General features: G+C 44.3%; 1 protein-coding gene across 6 annotated transcripts in view; it reads left to right on the top strand.

Annotated features, from left to right (window-relative positions):
- Positions 1 to 19739, top strand: part of KANK1 (KN motif and ankyrin repeat domains 1) — a 200954-nt gene that overhangs the window by 107132 nt on the left and 74083 nt on the right. The window lies entirely within an intron of this gene.

The raw sequence follows: 19739 nt of genomic DNA, 5'->3' as shown, positions 1-19739 counted from the left end.
GCCCTCCATGGAACTTTCTTTGCCCTCCCTCTTTTCTGCTTATTTGGGACCTGTGTGAAGGTCACATCTCCCAGCTGGATTCTGAGGTCTTTGGGGCATGTCTTTGCTTCTCTCTGTTCCCTCGTGTACTTTTCAGAGAACCACAAACCCTGACTTTATTTGTGCAAACCCTTTCCCCAAAATGTTACTAAGACTAATATAACCCACAAATGGAAATTTTCTTAACATTCTATTCATAATAAGCCCCTTTGAGACTAGAGCCAGTCCTTAAAATAAAATATTCATCCCTTTCTATTATTAGAAAAGTAAGAATTCCATATTAGTAGAACAAGAAAAAGTACAAGTGACATTCGCAATGTATTAATATTCTTTCTTCATCCACTCACTTTTTTTGTCCTTTTTGTAAGGAATCACAAACTCACTTCTGCAATGGTACATACAGGTTTTAGATTTTCTTAATCTATTTTACTAATATTCTCAGAGAGGGGTTCCTAGTTTTCACTACATGTCATTATTGAAGGAGCTTTTTAAAAATATGCATGTATAGGGGCACCTGGGTGGCTCAGTCCATTGGGTGGCTGACTCTTGATTTCGGCTCAAGTCATGATCTCAGGGTCATGAGATCAATCCCCATGCAGGGCTCTGTGCTGAGCATGGAGCCTGCTTGAGATTCTCTCTCTCCCTCTCCCTCCAACTTGATCACAAGCATGCATGCTCTCTCTCTTTCTCTCTCTCTCTCTATATATGTCTCAAAAATATATATATTTAAATATATATATATTTAAAATATGTATATCTAGGTATCATATTCAAAACTTCAGGTTCAAGTGGTCTGGGGTAGGTCCAGTCTGTTTTCATAAAATGGGATCTAAAAGTTCCCCAGGAGAGTCTATGGGCAGCTGGGTTGAGAACGCTACTATTACATATCCAGATGCAAAACCCTTCTTGGTGAGAATTATCAGAATAATTTCAAACTTTTCAGGGTTCTTGTCCATACTGGTGCCATATTTTATTGTTTCTCATCACCAGCACATCTGATCACACAGGCTGGGTGCTTACTTCCTGTGTGCTTCGTGTCTAATTATCGCCCTTCCCTTGCTCCTTTTCCCCACCTGGACTATAAGCATCTCCGCGTTTCCCATCTGCCCCGTAGCAAGCATTCGGGGCGGCATGAAGGATGTCATGGAGGCTCAGTCATTTTCCAGCAGCAGAGTAGCTTTGCCCAGATGCTGAATGTTACTCTTCGGCTTCATCCTCGCACTGCCTTCTGTTCTGCAAGCACCGAATTGACCATCCACCTTCCTTTAGGCCCCCAAAGCCATCCTCTTTCCCAGAGCCTTTACCCGGCTGCTTCAGACTTCCCCAGGCCTTCCTTAGCCCCCTGTTCAAACCTTTGCAACTTTCAGGAATATTTAGTGCTTTACTCCATCCATTTGTCTGCCTTCCCTCCCGCCTCCCCCGCGCCATTTCTAGTGCATTCCACTCCTCCAACAATTCCTTAATGTCTCTTTCATCAGGAAGAAAACTTGTCCTGGCTCATAGGAATACTCATCCTCCTCCCCACCCCATTCTTTCTCAAGCCTGCTATTTGCGGGTCTTCTGCTTTCTTCAGACACTAGCAAATAGTCTCATGACCTCTACACAATAATGACGTGAAAGCTTTAGTTTGAGAATTTGCTGGATGTTTGTTCTTTTGTCTCCTTTTTTCACCTCTGGTGATACGGCCTTTGGAAAATGGAGGGTTTAACCCATTTTGTAAGGTCCAACATTCACTTGATCGTGCCTAACGATGACTGGTAGCAGATGTCGTAAGTAGGGTTGCCTACAGCAGTGGTTCTTAAGTTTCGGAGTGCATCAGAATCACTAGGAGTCCTTATTCAAACACAGGTTGCTGGGCCCTATCCCCAGGATTGCGGATTCAGTGAGTCTGGGGAAGCTTGAGAATTTGTATTTCTAGTAAGTTTCTGAGTAACGGTGCTATGCTTGTTTGGGGACCATACTTTGAGAATCACTGTCCTGTGGGACCAAGAAACAACCCAAGAATGAATGTGCAGATCTTCCTCGACTTGAAATGGGGTTACATTCTGATAAGCCCCTCACAAGTTGAAAATAGCGTAATTCAGAAATGCATTTAATACACCAAACGTCATAGCTTAGCCTAGTCCACCTTCAGTGTACTCAGAACACTTACGTTGGCCTATAGTTGGGCAAAATCATCTAACACAAAGCCATTTTATAACGAAGTATCGAATACCTCATTTAATTTATTGAATACTGTGCAGAAAGTAAAAAGCACAAGGGTTGTAGGGTCTAGATTGCTGTCCGTGTATCAGTTGTTCACCCCCGTGATCATGTGGCTGACTGGGTAGGTGGTTTGCTCCACTGCCCAGCATCACAAGACAGTACCATACCACATGGGAAAAGATCAGAATTCAGAATTTGAAGTGTGGTGTCTATGGAATGCATATCCCTTTCATGCCATCATAAAATCCTAAGTCAAACCATCGTAAGTCAAAGACTGTCTGTTTTCATGTGGGGTTCAGTGATATCATCAAAGACCCAGGTGCTTACTGTCATTCCACTCTGCTTTCCACCATATGCTGGTGGTCCTCAGACTTGCTCTGCATGGGGGCAAAATGGCTGCAGAAGTGCCCAGCATCACATCCAGATACACACTAATCTGTATCTTCCCTTATGTATGTAGCAGTGGTAACTGTTGGGGAAACTAAAACAGAAGATCCAGGGGTTCTTATCAAATATCGTGGTGAAGGTATGAGCACAGTAGTCATTGAGGGCAAGTTAACTTGGCTCTGTGCTCTCCATCATTGTGGCAGATGAAGATACTGCTCATTCAAGACACATACTGTTGTGGTTCTTCCTCTACTTACACTGTAATTATTTGAGGATTTCCATCAATTTCTTAAATATCTTAGTACTTTCAGGGTCAGAGAATTTTCGTGTTCCAGGGATGCTCTTGGCAGAACAGTATCATGAGGAAAGATACCTGTCTTATATCGTTGTCTGGAACCCTGGCCTGTCCGAAATGACAGCATGAATCTGCAGATGAAGCCACCCTGTATGTCCAAGGCTGGTTGCAAACAGGACTCGACCCCATGGGAATAGGGCCTCACTCCCCAGGCTCCCACTGCATCTCTTACCCGTGGTGCCAGGAGAGCCTCCACGGCCGAGATCCTTCTTGTCCCGTAGAAGCCACTTCTGTCTTCTCTCCTGCGCCTTTCCTGAAGGTTTGCTCTCTTGGCCACCCTCTGGCACTTCACGGAGGAAGCTGCCCCTCTGCTGTGTCAGGGATGCGCTGGTTTTGTTCAGCAGAAGCATAGAAACAGAGTCTCACATGAGTATTTCGTGACCGTTGGTGCCCAGATGACATTGTTAGCAGCTCGGTGAAGTGTCCCCGCTGTGTCTTGTCAGCTGGAGGCAGACTGTTTGGCAGGGAGTGTATTGGTCCTTGATTCCCAGGTTCTGGGCAAACTTGTAGTTGTCCATCCTTTCAAACTTGGTGGACTTCGGTGTCTTTCATCAAGGTATCGGATTTGACGTCAGCCATTTAGGAAGCACTTGGCTTCTTACTCTTTTCTGTGGGTTCCTGGTCCCCAGATCAACATGAGTCTTGCAGTTTCCTCCTCTCATTTCTCCCCGGACTGATTCCTCTTTCTGCCATTCAGTTTATGCCACTGCCAAGAACCGATATAAAAAGGGGGCGTAACGATGCCCATAATTTAGGGACAGTTGGCTCCTTTTAACCCAGGGCTGAGCAGTTGGATTTGACTACATTTATTTTTGTGTATTTTAATACGTTCACCTAAACAAGGTTCATGCTTTAGAAGTTTCATAAGAATGCATGGTATGTAAAAAAAAAAACATATCTCGATAGAGGTTCTGTGTTCCTTAGGAAGCCCCATAAAAAAACAATCTTAGGATGCACTTTTCCCCTGATGCTAAACACTTTGCTTCAGCAGGCTCTACCAGGTCTCTCCCCACTGTCATTTTACTTTAGGATTACATTCCACTCCATTTTATTTAAATATACACCTCCCTTTTTATTTCTCTTTCTTATCTTTGGCAGTAATCAGTTTCTCAAGAACCCACGTTCTTTCCATTTGGGGATATGATCTTGGATGATTTTACCAAACACTACCACACCCTTCTGCTTTTCTTGCGTGTGTGTGTGTGTGTGTGTGTCCATTTGTCTGTTTCAGGCTCTAGGTGAGGTCTCTAGATCTCCTTTTACACAGCGCCCCCAAATCAGGGACTCAAAAGCTCTCATCCCCAATCCTGTGCTTTATGAATTACAAGACCCTTGGCCGCTCATCTTTATCCTAACTGCTCAAACAGGTGCAGTCTGTTTGAATGGAAACACACCAGCATTTTTAAATGTCTGCCTGTGTTATAATGATATTTCAGAAGGGAGTGCTCAATTTTGATGTCATTTTTTAAGCCATATTGGTAGCCTACACCGATTTCCCGTTTTCCACCAGTGATGCCTCAAGCCTGAAAATGTAGCTGTGTGTTGGGAGAAGCCCTACAATAGTGAGAAGTTCGGCTGTAAGAACCAGGTCCCCCGTGGAAGTGATAATTAATACAATTAGATGTGCGCGGTATGTCTAGAGGTAGTCTGGGCATGTATGTGTATATGTCTTTATCAGATAAATAAATGAAAATCTTTTATTTAAGTAAATTATTTCCTGTGTTAGAATCCACCTTGTCACGTGTTTGCTTTGGGCATTGGGAGTAAAGTAGAACATGCCTCTTGGTATTCCTCCCTTTTTCTTGGTATCCTTTATATTCTTCCCAAGCGATGGGTTTGTTTTGTGAAATGGCTGATAAGATCATCACCACCACCATCGTAAACACATAAATGGAGCAGTGTTCAGGGTATTCTAAGCATTGGGATCCCAAAGGCTTTTAAGGCATATGGCCCCCCTCTTAAGGAGCTGGGAACAGAGGCATCCTTGGGCCACCCATTTGTGCTTTACCAGGGTAGGGGGAGAAAATAACCTTTCTCTTTGAGGGTAACGTGTAAAGATCCATTTGCTTATCCTCTCCACCTTTAAAAAACAGACATTATTGGGGAGCCCAGATGGCTCAGTCAGTTAAACATCTGACCCTTGATTTTGGCTCAGGTGATGATCTCAGGGTCAGGAGGTTGAGCCCCGCATTGGGCTCTACGCTGGGTGTAGCCTGCTTAAGATTCTCTCTCTCCCTCGCCCTCTGCCTCCCGCCCCCGCCCTCCCCCCCCCCCCCGGCCAGCTTAGGCATGCTCTCTTCTCTTTCTCTCTCTAAAAAACAAAACAAAAAACCCCCAGATATTACTTTTCCAGCAACTTTTCTGAATTAATTTACCTTTGGGCAAACTAAAAACTGGGAAGAGGAGCGTGGTGTTGAGTGGCAGATCTGGTTTTGAACAAGTGTTTGCTTTTGCTAAATCCCAGCAGTGCATGAGCTTGCTTTTGTCAGTTTCGTACCCCAAATTTGGGGCTCATGGGCACGCTCGGCCACCAGCACTGAGCAATGGATTGCATTTCCGTGAATGGCCAGCTGATAGAATTCGTCATCTTTGAGAGGGAGAAAAATTCAAGCTAGGCAAGAGCTTTTGTGGCAGGTAATTCTTATTTGAAATTTATTTGAATTTCTAAAGGCAAATTTGTTTCTATGTCCTGCAAAGTCAATAGGTACCTGTCAACTTTCTTTTTTCTCTTTCATCTGGTAAGCTTCTATAGATGGAAGAAAGTTAGCGCTTCCTTTTGGTATTCTGAGAGTTTTATTTTTGTGCCTCCAATTGGCAGCCGTCCGGCTCCACAAGCCAGTGTCGACGTGATGGCGCTGGTAAGTATTCCTGGTGTTCTAGAAGATTTTTTTGGATGCAGTTTATGCCTGAGTAAATTTATCTTTCTTTCTCCTACCTTATAACCCCCTATTTAATATATTAGGAACCATTTTATAAACAAAACAAACAAACAAAAAAAAGGAGAGCCTATTTGGAAACATAAAAAGAGTGAAGGGAAGGTCATTTTTAAGCGTCTGGTTAGATCACAATTCGGGAAGATCTTAATATTTTGAAACCAAAGTATTAAACCGTGGATCTATTGAGGGTGGTGGTGACAGTCTTGCCTCTCTGTCTTCCTTTGAAATCTCATGCAGATTTGTGTGTGTGTGTGTGTGTGTGTGTGTGTGTGTGTACGTATCTACACTTTCTGGTGATAAGGTCCGGAACTTCCATAAGCTTTTCAAAGCTACTGCTTTAAGATATCTTTTTGATGATAAACTTTTACCATATTTTTTTTAAGATCTGCTCTTTTGCTGTTTAAAAACAACTTTTAATATTAGTTAACTCTTTAAATGCTTCCTTTGCAGAATAAGATTTTTTTTTCAATATGGTTTTTGTTTTTGGTTTTGGTTTTTTTTGGTTTAATTTACTCTCCACTTAAAATTTTGATCTCCATTCTAGGGAGCTTCTCCCATGAGTATTTTGTTTAAAAGCAAGGGATTTTAAGATAAATGGACTAAACTTAGCTTTGATTTGTCTTGCATATGGGAAAATGTATATTGAAGTGTAGTCTGTGATGTTTCACTACATAGAGTATGCAACATTCTTTACCACAATTGTCTTGGTGCTTCTCCAAGTGGTGTCTGTGGTAAAACCAGTCTCTTTTAACCTTGGTAATAAAGTAGAGAGGATCCTGGCCTGGTGGGTCTGGAGACTAGGCTATATCGTCTTCCTGAAAAGCAGTTAAAGGAAGCACAGATTTTTAAATCTACGTGGTCCCTGTGGTTTCAATCAAGGTGATAAGTATCTGTGATTTTTGTGTAGGTGCTGGTGTTTCGAGAACAAACATCAACTACCATTAACCTGGGTAGAAGGGAATTGAATTCTACTCTGACATTTTTAGGAGTTTAAGAAATAGGCTTCAGGTTAATAATCAGTGAAATAAAAGAGGTCACATTTTTAGGAAATGGAATCTCTCATGTTTAAAAACTAATGTACCCTGGTTTTTGCGACAAAAACAAGGTAAAGGGCTAAGGAAGTATTTCCTTTTTTTTTTTTTTTTTTTTTTTAAAGATTTTATTTATTTATTTGACAGAGAGAGAGAGAGAGAGACAGCTAGAGAGGAGGGAACACAAGCAGGCGGAGTGGGAGAGGGAGAAGCAGGCTCCTGGCCGAGCAGGGAGCCTGATGCGGGGCCCGATCCCAGGACCCTGGGATCATGACCTGAGCCGAAGGCAGACGCTTAACGACTGAGCCACCCAGGTGCCCCCCCCCCTTTTTTTTAAGAAAGTATTTCATGATTTGACCACAAATTACATTTTTGGCCGTAATGATCTGACTTGGCCACAAAATTACATAGGTATTTCAGTAGCCATTTGTTGACCGCTTAGCAGGTGCTGAGCCCCAGGCAGGCTACCCTGGAATGACAAGAGGACTGAAGCTTGGTGGTAGACCCCAGGGACTAACAGTTCAGGGCTTGGCAGTCAACTAATAATGTCCTTGCTTGACACTTTGTTTTACTTTTATGTTTTTCTACGTTTGCTTAGGATACCTGTTTCAGCAGTCATACATTAACCTTTGGAAAATATGAATGTCACCAGGCACCACAGGAAATGTTTTTTATATTTAGAAGTAAATTGTAGTAAATCAGGTTATATTTCTCCATCAGAGAATACGCTGTTCTGGATAGCTGAGCTTTCCAAATGGCTCAGGATTTGTCCCCGTGATGATGTCTTCTGTGTCCTTCTCTCGCCTGAACCATTTTGGTTTGAAAACCTTTTGAAATTGATTACATATTTATACACTTTCTTAAGCAATCTATTGAACATAATCTAAGCTTCTCTTAGTAAGTTAGGTCTGTCATTGTCAATCGTAGTTACTATGTTATAACGTCCCTAGGAACCACAGTTTATAGGGTTGTTTTCTGCCTTCTCAAGCATTATTTTATTTTATTTTATTCTTGAGAGAAATAGAGCATGGGAGCAGGAAGTGGGGAGGGGCAGAGGGAGAGGGAGAGAGAGAATATTAAGCAGGCTCCATGCCCAGCACAGAGCTGAATGCAGGGCTCGACCTCACGACCTGAGCCAAAATCAAGGGTCGAATGCTCAACTGACTGGTCCACCCAGGCACCCCAAGCATCATTTTAACATCTCTTCTCTTGCTATAGGAATTTGCCTTTGAGTTACATGACTTTTCTAAAGCAGTCCCCCAAACTTATAATCTGATCAGGGGCTGGGGGGGGAAGGAGGGCCAAACAGCCAAGTTTAATAGAATCATATGTGGAAGAAGAGTAAATTGGCCATGGATTTAAGGTTTCAGCATAAGCAAAGCTCATGGATTTATTTGTGATCGTTTGTCTATGTATTTGATTATTTTCTATTCTCAGTGTTCCAAGCAGACACCTGAGTTCTGGGTAGCTATGTCCTTATCACATAAGGATGTTTTATACTATTTCTTGGCATCCTAAACACAGATGTTGTATTGTACTCTTATTATATTGATGAAATATGAGAATTAGGGAAGCTGAAATTGAAGAGGACTGTCACTTTTATACCTCTGTGTTTTTTTCTGTGCCTTTCCATGAAACTTAATCCACTATAACTATTGATCTTTGGTACTGGTCAGGTCTCAAAGTAGTGAAAACTACAAAAAACAAGTGTAGTTTTTAGTGTTCACACTCTTTCCCCATTAGATGTGTATTTAATCCCCACCCTGTTTCTTATTTTGGGGTTTGTTTGTTTGTTGGTTTGTTTGTTTTAATCATTACAGTTTGCTTTAAGGGAGGGCTCTTTTTTAAGAGAAAGCTCTTAAAACAGTTGTATGCAGCCCTAGTATCAACTAAGAAGCACCAAAAGGAAACTATGGGGAATGAAAGCTCTCGCCATAATCTCATGAAGTGTTCTATGCTATTTTTTCCTTGTTGACTCAGAACAAATAAAGAAGGAGCTGAATGACCTTAGTTTTTCTTTCTGGCCCACACTTACTGTAGCAGAGACCTGAAATACCAGCCCTGATCTAAGACCTTAGGTGGGTAGCCTTGGGAAAGTGTCTTTCACAGAGCTGTCTTTCCAGTCCAAGGAAATGAGGTCAAAATAAAGGATCTGGCTGTTCTAGTACATTTCAACCTTCTGCTTTCACCTGCTGTTTCTGGAGGCTCCTTCTCCTGTTAGCCATGTTAACTACATAATAGTAAACTTGTTTCTTTTCTCTTTGTTTATTTTTCTTCAGTTTTTTAGTGGGGCCCGGGGCAGAGGGAGAGAATCTTAAGCAGGCGCCACAACCAGCGTGGAGCCCAACGTGGGGCTCGATCTCAAAACTCTGAGATCATAACCTGAGCTGAAATCAAGAGTCGGACACTTAACCGACTGAGCCCACCCAGGTGCCTCTCTTTTCTCATTCTTTACTAGGATCATCTCAGTATTTCTTTAAAAATATTCTGCATAGGGGCGCCTGGGTGGCTCAGATGGTTGGGCATCTGCCTTTGGCTCGGGTCATGATCCGGGAGTCCTGGGATTGAGTCCCATGTCGGGCTCCCTGCTCCTTGAGGAGCCTGCTTCTCCCTCTGCCTCTCTATCTCTCTGACTCTCATGAATAAATAAATAAAATCTTTTAAAAAAAATTCTGCATATATAATATGTAATATTTGCCTTCTCTGGGTCATAAAATGAGAACACAGACACAAGAATCGAAATGTACCAATTCGTTTTCTTATGCAACTTACTCATTCACTCAAAAAATAATCTTTAATTAATTAAAATAATTCTGAACATTGCCTGTCCTAGGCTGAGTGGTAGGTGCTTAGGAAACGAGGACGATCGTTGCACTTGCAAAGCCTACAGCCCCTGGGTGGGCAGAGAGCAGCAGGCTGGCAGTGAGCGTCGGGCTGGTCTGTGCCCTTACCAGGTCAGGTGCCACGTGGAGCTCACTTCTCTGAACCCGGTCTCCTGATCTGTTACAGGGGGCACGTATCTCACGAAGCTGTTTTGCAGCTTAGATAAGATAATGCATGTGAAAACATCGAAAAATTGTACAGCGAGGACGAGTCTGTTCTCAGGTTTGGTTTAGAATAGAGGGTGGGAGACTTTTGTCCTGAAACCATTTAGATAATCCAGCTCTGAGATTCTGAGTTAAAGGGAAACAATGCATGTCAGTGTCGAATGCAGTTCCCAGGAGAATGTTGGAGGTTGTATTATTCAGAGCCTCTTGCTCTAGAAAATCCTGTTACTGGCATTATGCTCAGGGGTGAGGACAGTGAAACCAGCACAGCTTTGTTGGACTTCGCTGGTTCCTGCAGCCTTTCTCAGCCTCCACTGTGCATTTTTACTCTATCCATTAATAAGAACGTAGAGAGCCTCGTGGCAGTGGGATATATATAAGATGCCTGTTTTATGACTGGGTTCTATGTCTTTATAGCATTCTCTCCATGTTTCTCTGTCTTGGTATTCCCCTCCCCTCCCTTTTTTTCTGTTAGTTCTTAAAGGCTCGGAGATGATGCGTCCCAGTTTGCCTGGGACCATCCTAGTTTATGCCTGTTGTTCCAACATCCCATCTACTTAACATTTTAGCCCTCTCAAAAGTGTCCCAATTTGAATCATAAGCTATATGGTCACCTTGGTTCAAGGCATTGAAAAAAAAAATGAAACCTGGAGCCAGCAAATGAGTGGAATTATAAGAATCTTTGATAATTGACCTCAGCCACTGAAATGACTTAGATGTGGATGTGGTCCAATAACGTCCTGGAATGCAACTTACAGATTAAAGTCGTAGTGTCTGATGATCAGCACCCACGGCAGCCGGTTTCCAATGAGCTGTTCAGACTAGAACGTGTATTTGTGCACCCTGACTCAAAACAGTAGCTTTGACACCCAAACGGTTTCCATTCTCGCTTGGCTTGTTGGAGCTTGAAGGCTCACGTTCCTTCTTAAAGGCCTATCAAGGTTTTCATTCAGCGTGAATATTCGTTCGCATTCAGATGGTATCCATCTCGGGGTTTTTGCGTGTTTGTTTAAGCTCTACGCCCAGCTCAAGACCCCGAGTTCAAAAGTTGCACGTTCTACCAACTGAGCCAGCCAGGCGCCCCCGTATCCATCTCATTTTTGACCATTGTTCCCCCCTGGCAGCCAGGCGAGGGGGGTGTGAAACATGCCTCGCGCCTGCAGCTCTTACGGGGTGACTCCGGGGGGCGGGTGGGATGAGGAGGCAGCTCACAGGGGCCAGCCTACAAGACAGCTTCTTCACCACATCCTCCTCGTCTCTTCAATGAGAAGGTGGGACTGAAAGAGACAGGAGCTTAAGGGGAAAATCATGCAAGGAGGAGGCTGCCACTTTCTGTGTCCCCTTGCAGGCCCCGGTAGAACCACAAAATGGTCCCTTCCCGCCAGCATTAGTGTGGAATTTGTGAAAAGGTCAAGAGGATACTGTACTATTTTAGCATCCGCAATCCCAATATTCTCATAAGCAGAGCAGTAGGCAAAAAGTTCAGTGCAAGTCACGGTTGGTTGAAAGCAAACGCGTAACTGCCTTTCTCTGTCCACAGCCAGTGTGGGAGTTCTGGGGTTGGCCTCTGCGCTCACGGGCCCTAAAGAAATATGTAGGAATTAAGTCTTGCAAAGTGAAAGCAGAAGGTCAGAAAATAAAAATCGATGGAACGGGTCAATTCAGTGCTCTCCCCAGAGCGCGGACTTCGCAGAGACGCGAACGTGGTGTAGAGATCTCTGTGAAACCAGCGGGCTTTCTCGCGCTTTTTGGTGGGCAGTTGTTGAAATGCTGATTCTGATGTCCTGGGGCTGGGGTGGGGGCCACTTGCTGCGTTTGTGACCAGCTCTGAGGGGTGTTGGTGTTGCTGACAAGCCGCTTGTCAGGACAGGGCGCTTCAGCGGGCTCTGACTCTGGATGTCACTGTTGTCCTGCACGCAAGTGAGGGTGACACAGAGGGGACCCTGTACTGGGAGGAGCTGCTTCGCCGAGGCTCGAACGAGAAGAACTGTCCAGTTAGGGCTTAACTCTGGCTCCCAGTCTCTTCCAAAATCTTCAGCATTCTCTCCAGAGGCCCCGTGTTCCTGCCGATGAAAAGAATCAAGAAATACACATTTCGTGGACTTGGAATTCCAGGAACTGGCTCTTTGTACAGCAGTTAAGCGCTAGGAGGGAAGGAGAGGGAGGCAGAAGTGTAAGAAAATAAATAGGAACTTAGGGGACATTCAGAGAGGAAAGTTCCATTTCCTTCTGCTTCCGTCGTAGGAAAAAAGCTGTTATGTGCCTTCCTCTCTTCATCTGGAAGGACACGGGGCCACCACTAACTGGTTCCTGGGACTCTATTCTACCTCTTAACCTCTGTTATTTCATGAAATGTTCTCATCTACAAAGGCAGGATCTGAACTCAGAGGGTTTTTAGAGCACATTGTTAAACCATGGCAACCAAGAGTTTTATGATCATATGACGTTGTATATAATATATTCATACGTCTTTACTTCAAGTATGTGGTTTTATTTCTGTAAGGACACCTCTAAAATGTGTGTGTGTTAATATATATATTTCGTATTTTCCCCTTGGCTCTCTTTAAAAAAAAAAAATCTTGGTTTCATAGCTTCAGAAAATTTTTATATAATTCATAGTTGGCGGTATTAATTTCTTCTTCCGTGTTCCTAATCTAAGGAATCTGGCCTCACAGTGGCAGCAATAGCTAGAACTTTCTTCTGCAGTTTACCAGCATTTTCCCTACCCACCTGCTTATGTGGGGTGTATGTGTGTGCATGAGATACCTCTTTGAAAGAATAAAGGGGAGCCTGTTCCAGAAGGTACTTAGGGTCCAAATGTATGTACTTGACTGTGTTCTTTTGACACAATGACCTCTTCAGTCTTAGGACAGGAGTCTAGAGTGTATTCCCATCTCTGCTCTGACCAATTGGTTACACACCAACCCCCATATAATGTAGTAGGTAATGAGCCACTATAAGTCATTCCAGGATTTCTCATTCTTAGACTTCTGGAGGAGAGAATTAAACATTTTCTATAAATTTACCCCCAGAGACAGCATTAATACTATATACAGGAATTGAGTTTATGAAATATAATTTACTCTGAACCAAGGCTGAAGAACAAACAGAATCCCACGTTGAACAACAAAAATGGCCATATTAAATTCAAACATCATAAGAACATATTGTATGCAGAGAGATTTTTGGATGCATTGTTTTGATGGTGTGTTTACTGTGTTAAAAGCAATGCAGATAGACATGGATTACAGTTCCATTGGCCCTTCCATGCGGTTTTGGTGGGAGTTCCACCTTTCTGCGGGGTGACCTGGCATTACCCGTCAGAATGCACAGGCTCTGTCTTTTCATGTCATAAATCCACTTCTTGGAATTGATCCATAGCGAATTATTGGACAGGTACACAAAGCTGAATGTAAAAGTATGTTCCCAGAGTACTTGTAATATGAGAAAATTGGAAATAATCTAAATATTCAGTAAAAAGGAAAGTCAAATAAAATATGGCCCAGGCATGAAAGGGAACATTCTGCAGCTGTTAAAACGGAAAGATGCAGGTGTTATCTTTAAAAGATGGCTCTTATAGGGGCTCCTGGGTGGCTCGGTTGGTTAAGCTTCTGCCTTCAGCTCAGGTCATGATCCCGGGACCCTGGGATCGAGCCCCATGTCCAGCTCCCTGCTCAGCAGGGAAACTGCTTCTCCCTCTGCCCCTCCCCCTGCTCATGCTCTCTCTCAGATAAATAAATAAAATTAAAAAAAAAAAAGATGGCTCCTATAAATGTTAAAAGAATTATAGTAATGTGCTGAGACAATTGGTTATTCAGATGGAGAAAAATTAAGCTCGACCCCTGCCTCATACCGTATACAAAAATTAATTTGAGATGAAGCACAGAAAAAACTAAAACCTTAAAGCTTCTAGAAGAAAACAAAAAATAATGTCTTTGCATCTCAGGGGCAAGCAAGATTTCTTAGCACAAGACTTCTTAGCACTAACCATAGAAGAAGACAACTGGTGTGCTGGACTTCCCAAAATTTAAAACTTCTGGTCTTCAAAAAAGCAACATCAGGAAAACAAAAAGGCAAGCAACAGCCTGCTGTGGAAATATTTGTGATAATTTAACACTTACAAATCCAAAAAAGGACTCTTACCCAATTATATAAAGAATTACTGTAATTCAAGAGCAAAAAGACAAACAACTAATAAGAAATGAAGAAAAGATGTGCCCAGAGTTGTTGCAGAAGAAGGTCTGTGATGGCCACTCAGCCCAGGAGAAGATGCTCAATAGCATTGGTCATCAGGGAGACAGGGGCAAGTCAAACCACCAGCAGTGATGACCAACACCAGCTGATAGTATCTAGTATTGGTGACAATGAGCAACAACTTGAACTTGCGTACATTGCCAGTGAGAATGTAAAATGTTGCAACCACTTTGGAAAGAAGTTGGGGGTGTTTCTTAGAAAGTTAACCACACACTCTCTGTGATCCAGCAGTTTTATTCCTGAGTGTATAAACACATGTTCACAAAAAAGATGTGTGGGAGAATATTCATAGCAGCTTTATTCATAATTGTCCCATCGCGGAAACATCAGTGGGTGAAAGGATGAAAAGATTGTAACATATTAATAAAAAATGCTACTCACAGTAAATAGAAGAGACTAAAGAAAAATAAAGTAACATATTTGGGAACGAATGTGTATGCCCATGTGTGTGAGCACAGGGAAGAATTAGGACACTACCCACCAGAATTATAGCTGATTTTTCATTTTTTCTCTTACACTTTTCTTTATTGTTGAAAATGTGCCACTGTTGCCCCAAAAGAGAAAAGGTACCTTCGTTTGGAAGGGGTAGGATGAAGCAACGCCTTTTAGCACTGAGTTGGAGAAGAATCCAGAACCCTCCTCTTATAGCACTTCCTCCCTGTTGCCTGGTGGTCAATATCTGTGGTCAGCCCTGTGCCAGGATGAGCTTCCAGACATGGCGGGGGGCGGGGGGCCTGGGAGGCAAGACCTATGTCCTGCTGACCCATGCACAACATCCCATGGGGTCTGAATTGATTTGGCAACATCGGCCCAGGGGAGCCTAGGATTGACACAAGCCCAATTACAGAATCACAGGATGTCTGTCAGCCTTGGAGTTGTTATTACAGGGCTGTCCTCACCCCACCCTAGAGAACCGGGGGCCCAGAGCATTTAAGTAACTTTGCCAGAGTCCTGGAGGTCGTTTGAGGCCACATGGAAATGAAAACGTGGTTTCCAGGCTCCTGGTCTTGGGCTGCGACTTTGCTCATCACGATCTCCACTGTTGTGGATGAGCCCCCGTCCTCATGAACAGCTTTTAAGGCCACCGAAAAGAGGTTTCCAGGTAAGGGAATGGACTTTCTTTCATATCTTAGAACATTTTATTGTTAAGCCTTGGGTCCAGATTTGTGTCCAGTGAAAGAGGCTGAAATTCAGAGGTTCTTTTTGTTTTGTTTTGTTTAAAAAGATGTTATTTATTTGTCAGAGAGAGAAAGCACAAGCGGGGGGGAGCAGCAGGCAGAGGGAGAAGCAGACTCTCTGCCGAGCAGGGAGCCCGATGCAGGACTCGATCCCAAGACCCCGGGATCATGACCTGAGCCGAAGGCAGGGGCTCAACCAACTGAGCCACCCAGGCGTCCCGAAATTCAGAGGTTCTTGACTTTCCTTGAGTCCTGACCTCTTTTGGATATGGACTGAAGGCAGTAAAAAGCTCTCCCTTGAACAGTGTGTGTTTGCTAAAAACCACAAAACTTTGCATTTGATTTGGGGAGTTTCAGAAACCTCTGAGACCTGTCATTGTGTAGGAAATGTTCTTTGCCTTGCATTCCTTGAGTTTTCAAGTAGTCCTCTTGCATTTGAACATAAGGAAATGAACCAGTTTTCATACCGTTGTGGTGAATACGTTTCTTGACAAAATAATCGTTTGGGAACAGAAAGGACAGCAACTAGGAATATCATCAACACACCTCATCACAGTAGACCCTTAAGTGTTTTCTGTGTTTCCTGTTGCTGTTAACATCGTCTTTCCAATACAAGTAAAATTTCATGGTATTTTTTAAAAATCCCACCACACTGGCACAACTGGTTTAGTTTTGGCATTGTGTTCAATTCTCCTCTGCTCCTACCCAGTGCGAATAATTCATGAGTACAGCGGAAGACTGTCTTCAGCATGTTCCTCCATCCTGTTATTTGGAAGAAGACCATCCCTTCCATAAGAAAGACACAAGCCAAGGCCCCCGACCCATGAAGAGGCCAACATTTTTCTGTGCTTCTCACCAAAAACTAGGTGTTTGGATAACAGCAGGTAGTTTCCACTTAAACGATGGAAGAGTTTTGAAAACGGCCCAGTGCCATGGTTTTGGAAATGGCTGCGGAACTTGTTAACACACCAACCACTGGGCCCACATGAAATTTCGGATTTGGCAGCCCGGGGTGGGCCCAAGAACATGCATTTCTGATAAATCTCCAGGTGACAATACTAGTCCAGGGCCACACTTTGAGAAACAGTGACGTGTGAGGAATAAGAGTCCTAGAAAGCACTGTGTTCTCCAGACTTCTCCTGTAACAAGACGTTTCACACACCGTGCCAGGATCAGGGAATCAGAATCTCCAGGGATTGTCTCAGGATGCTGTACTCTCAGATTTGGGGAAACACTGTTGCAATCGGGTAAGCCCTACAGAACCCCGTGGAACAGTAGACTTGACTGACGGCTCCAAGCCAGCGTGGTCTGCTCATCCCCTGTATGCTTCGACCCGATGACTCTGTCAGCTTCTACAAGTGTATCTTCCTGGCTTCATCCTCAATTTTTAAATGAACTTTGGGCCATCCTTATAAAGATTTTTATTTTAGGTACCAAATATGTTGTGCAAGAGAGAAACCAGGACGCCTGCCTTCTGAGAATTTCCTGAGGTTTTAGTGAGCTCCCTTTCTGTAAGCACAGTCACAATTGAGTGTGCGTGCGTGTGAGAGGGAGATAGAGACGGGAAGGAAGGAGAGAAATATGCATTTCTAGCAAGTTCCCTGGTGATGGTGATGCTGCTCGTGTAGGGATCCCATTTTGAAAACCACTGGAATAGACCAATGACTCTCAACGTAGCACATTGGAATCTCCTGGGGGAGCTTTCTTTATGCCAGGGTCCCACCCGCAGAGTAGTTTCACTGGTGTGTGGTGGGGCCTGGGCAATAATTCCGCTATTCTGCCGAGGTCATGAACCACTGCTTAGGCTCTCTCAGGATAGAAGGTAAGCCTGTTAGGAAACGTAAAGCCCGATAGGGAAAATACGGCTAACCCAGTGCGTGTCACACTTTCACCGTGTGTGCGAATCACCTGGCCATCTTGTTAGGCTGCAGGTTCTGTTCAGCAGGTCTGTCGTGGGGCCCACGGTTCTGCTTTTTTAACAAGTCCGGCAGCTGCCGCTGCTGTTGATTAGGGGGCATGGGGGCTGCACTTTGAATAGCAAGGGACTTAGAAGCTTTAACGAACACGTGTAACTGCCTATCAACACATCATTTTTATATTTAAAAGGTATATTTTGGGGGCGCCTGGGGGGCTCAGTCAGTTAAGCATCTGACTCTTGATTTTGGCTTAGGTCATGATCTCAGGGTTGTGAGATCAAGACCTGCATCAGGCTCTGTGTTGGGTGTGGAATTGCTTAATATTCTGTCTCTCCCTCTGCCCCTCCCCCTGCCTGTGCTCTCTCTCTCTCTCTCTATTTTTTTTAATATATATTTTAAAAGCAGGGGCGCCTCGGTGGCCCAGATGGTTAAGCGTCTGCCTTCAGCTCAGGTCATGATCCCAGGGTCCTGGGATCGAACCCCACATTGGGCTCCTGGCTCAGCGAGGAGCCTACTTCTCCCTCTGCCTCTCTCCCTGCTCATGCTTTCTCTCTCTCTCTCTGTATCTCTGTGTCTCAAATGAATAAATAAAATCTTAAAAAAATAATTTAAAAACAGTATAAAACAAAACAATGTCCTTGAGATGCTAGACATATTAAATTAGAAATAATAGCTATTTTGCCATTAATGAATGTTTACCTTCCCTCGATGTCTAGACATTTTTGTTGTAGCTTCTCCCTGCCCCCTTCCTGTAGTTTCACACAAATGTTTGTGAATTAATTTTGCTTTAGTACGCTACACAGATACCCACAGACCTTTCTCCCCCCCACCCCCACCCCTTGGTCTGGATCTCCGTGTGCACGGTCTTTCTGAGAAGGGATCTTGGGGATCTTGCCTTCTTGCTTCCTCGCTGCCTTAGCCCCTGCCCACTGGGTGTTGATACCCAGGGGGCTAAATGTTCAGTAAAGCCCCAAGGCCCCCACTTTAGGAGCGGATGGCTTTCGGCCCTGCCCCACTGTCACATTGCACGCTCTAGGAGCCGGCCTTCTGGGGACATGGCTTCAGCCTGTGTTTCTGGCTCAAGCCCACCCTTTTCCTCCTGGGTGAGGGGTGAAGCCTCTTCCCTGGCAGGTTCCATCCTCTGGCACTTTTCCAAGCGTGGTGGAGTTGAGACATTGCCATCAGAGCCTTTTAGGAGAAAGAATGGAGGGGTGGGGCAAGGAGGAGGCAGGACTTCGGGCTGCGAGGAAGGGATTAGAGTCCCAGCGGCAGAGTTGCCTTCCCCAGGCCTGTTGCGGCTTCCAGCTGAACATGGCGGAAGTGTTGAGTGATTGATGGCATTTGAATTGGCCCTCAGAGGACACGTCTGTGGCCTCTGACCATTTGAAATTGGTGGGAATGACCCCAAGGGTCTTCCCTTCCCATGCCGACCAGCGGACAAGGCTTTCCCTCCGAGGCGTGGCCTGTCCTTGGTCAGGCTGTCACTCTCCTGCTGTTACCCGAAGCATCCCTCAGTGGAATGATGGGCGGGCGGGAAACGTTTTCAGTCATCTCCGTGGCAGATCCCAATACCCCCACCCCACGCCCTGGTGTTTACGCACCTCACACGGCGAGACGAACATGGGCAGAACTTCTGCAGAGTCATGAAAGCGGCGTGCTTGTCCCAGCAGGAAAGCCTGAGACCAAAAAGCAGAGAATGTTTTGAGTCTTCAATACCAAAAAGGGAAAAGCTTAAGTGAGATTTATTTCAATGGCCGAAAGCAACATTGAAGATCTGTTGGAACAGTTTGTATGACTTATTAAGGGCAACTTGAATTTGAGGGTGGCTGGGGCACAGCAGACGCTGGTTCTTCCTCTCTAGGTCTCTGGATTCCGTTTTGGGTTCCAGCTTTTCCAGTAACCATTTTTAGAATCTTTAAAGATTTGTTTATTTATTTGAGAGAGAGCGCGGGGGGGCGGGGAGGGGCAGAGGGAGAGGGAGAGGGAGAGAGAGCATCTCAAGGAGACTCCCTGCTGAGTGCAGAGCCCAACAAGGGGCTCAATCCTACGACCCTGAGACCATGACCTCTGAGCCAAAATCATAAATCAGACGCTTAACGGACTACACCACCCAGGCGGGTGTATTTTGCTCTACTGTTAACAGTGTAACATTTCGGGTACCTTCTGGGCTAGCCACTCAACTTCCTTTAAGTTTAAGTAAGTAGGAACTTGTAGGTTCCCAGGAAAACACAAGAACTTATGGGAAATGTCTGTTTGGCATGGCTGTGCCTTTCTGTTATAGAGTGGAAAGTAAAAATTTCAGAAGTTAAAGTATACTCAAAGGGCTAGTTATATCATTGGGGGAAATTCTCTGTGAAGTCTGAAAAAACCATTCCTGAAGCATCTAGTGTC

Source organism: Phoca vitulina, unplaced genomic scaffold (assembly GCF_004348235.1).
Source record: "Phoca vitulina isolate PV1807 unplaced genomic scaffold, GSC_HSeal_1.0 scaffold37, whole genome shotgun sequence".
Lineage (NCBI taxonomy): Eukaryota > Metazoa > Chordata > Mammalia > Carnivora > Phocidae > Phoca > Phoca vitulina.
This window is presented reverse-complemented; position numbering and strand designations above follow the sequence as displayed.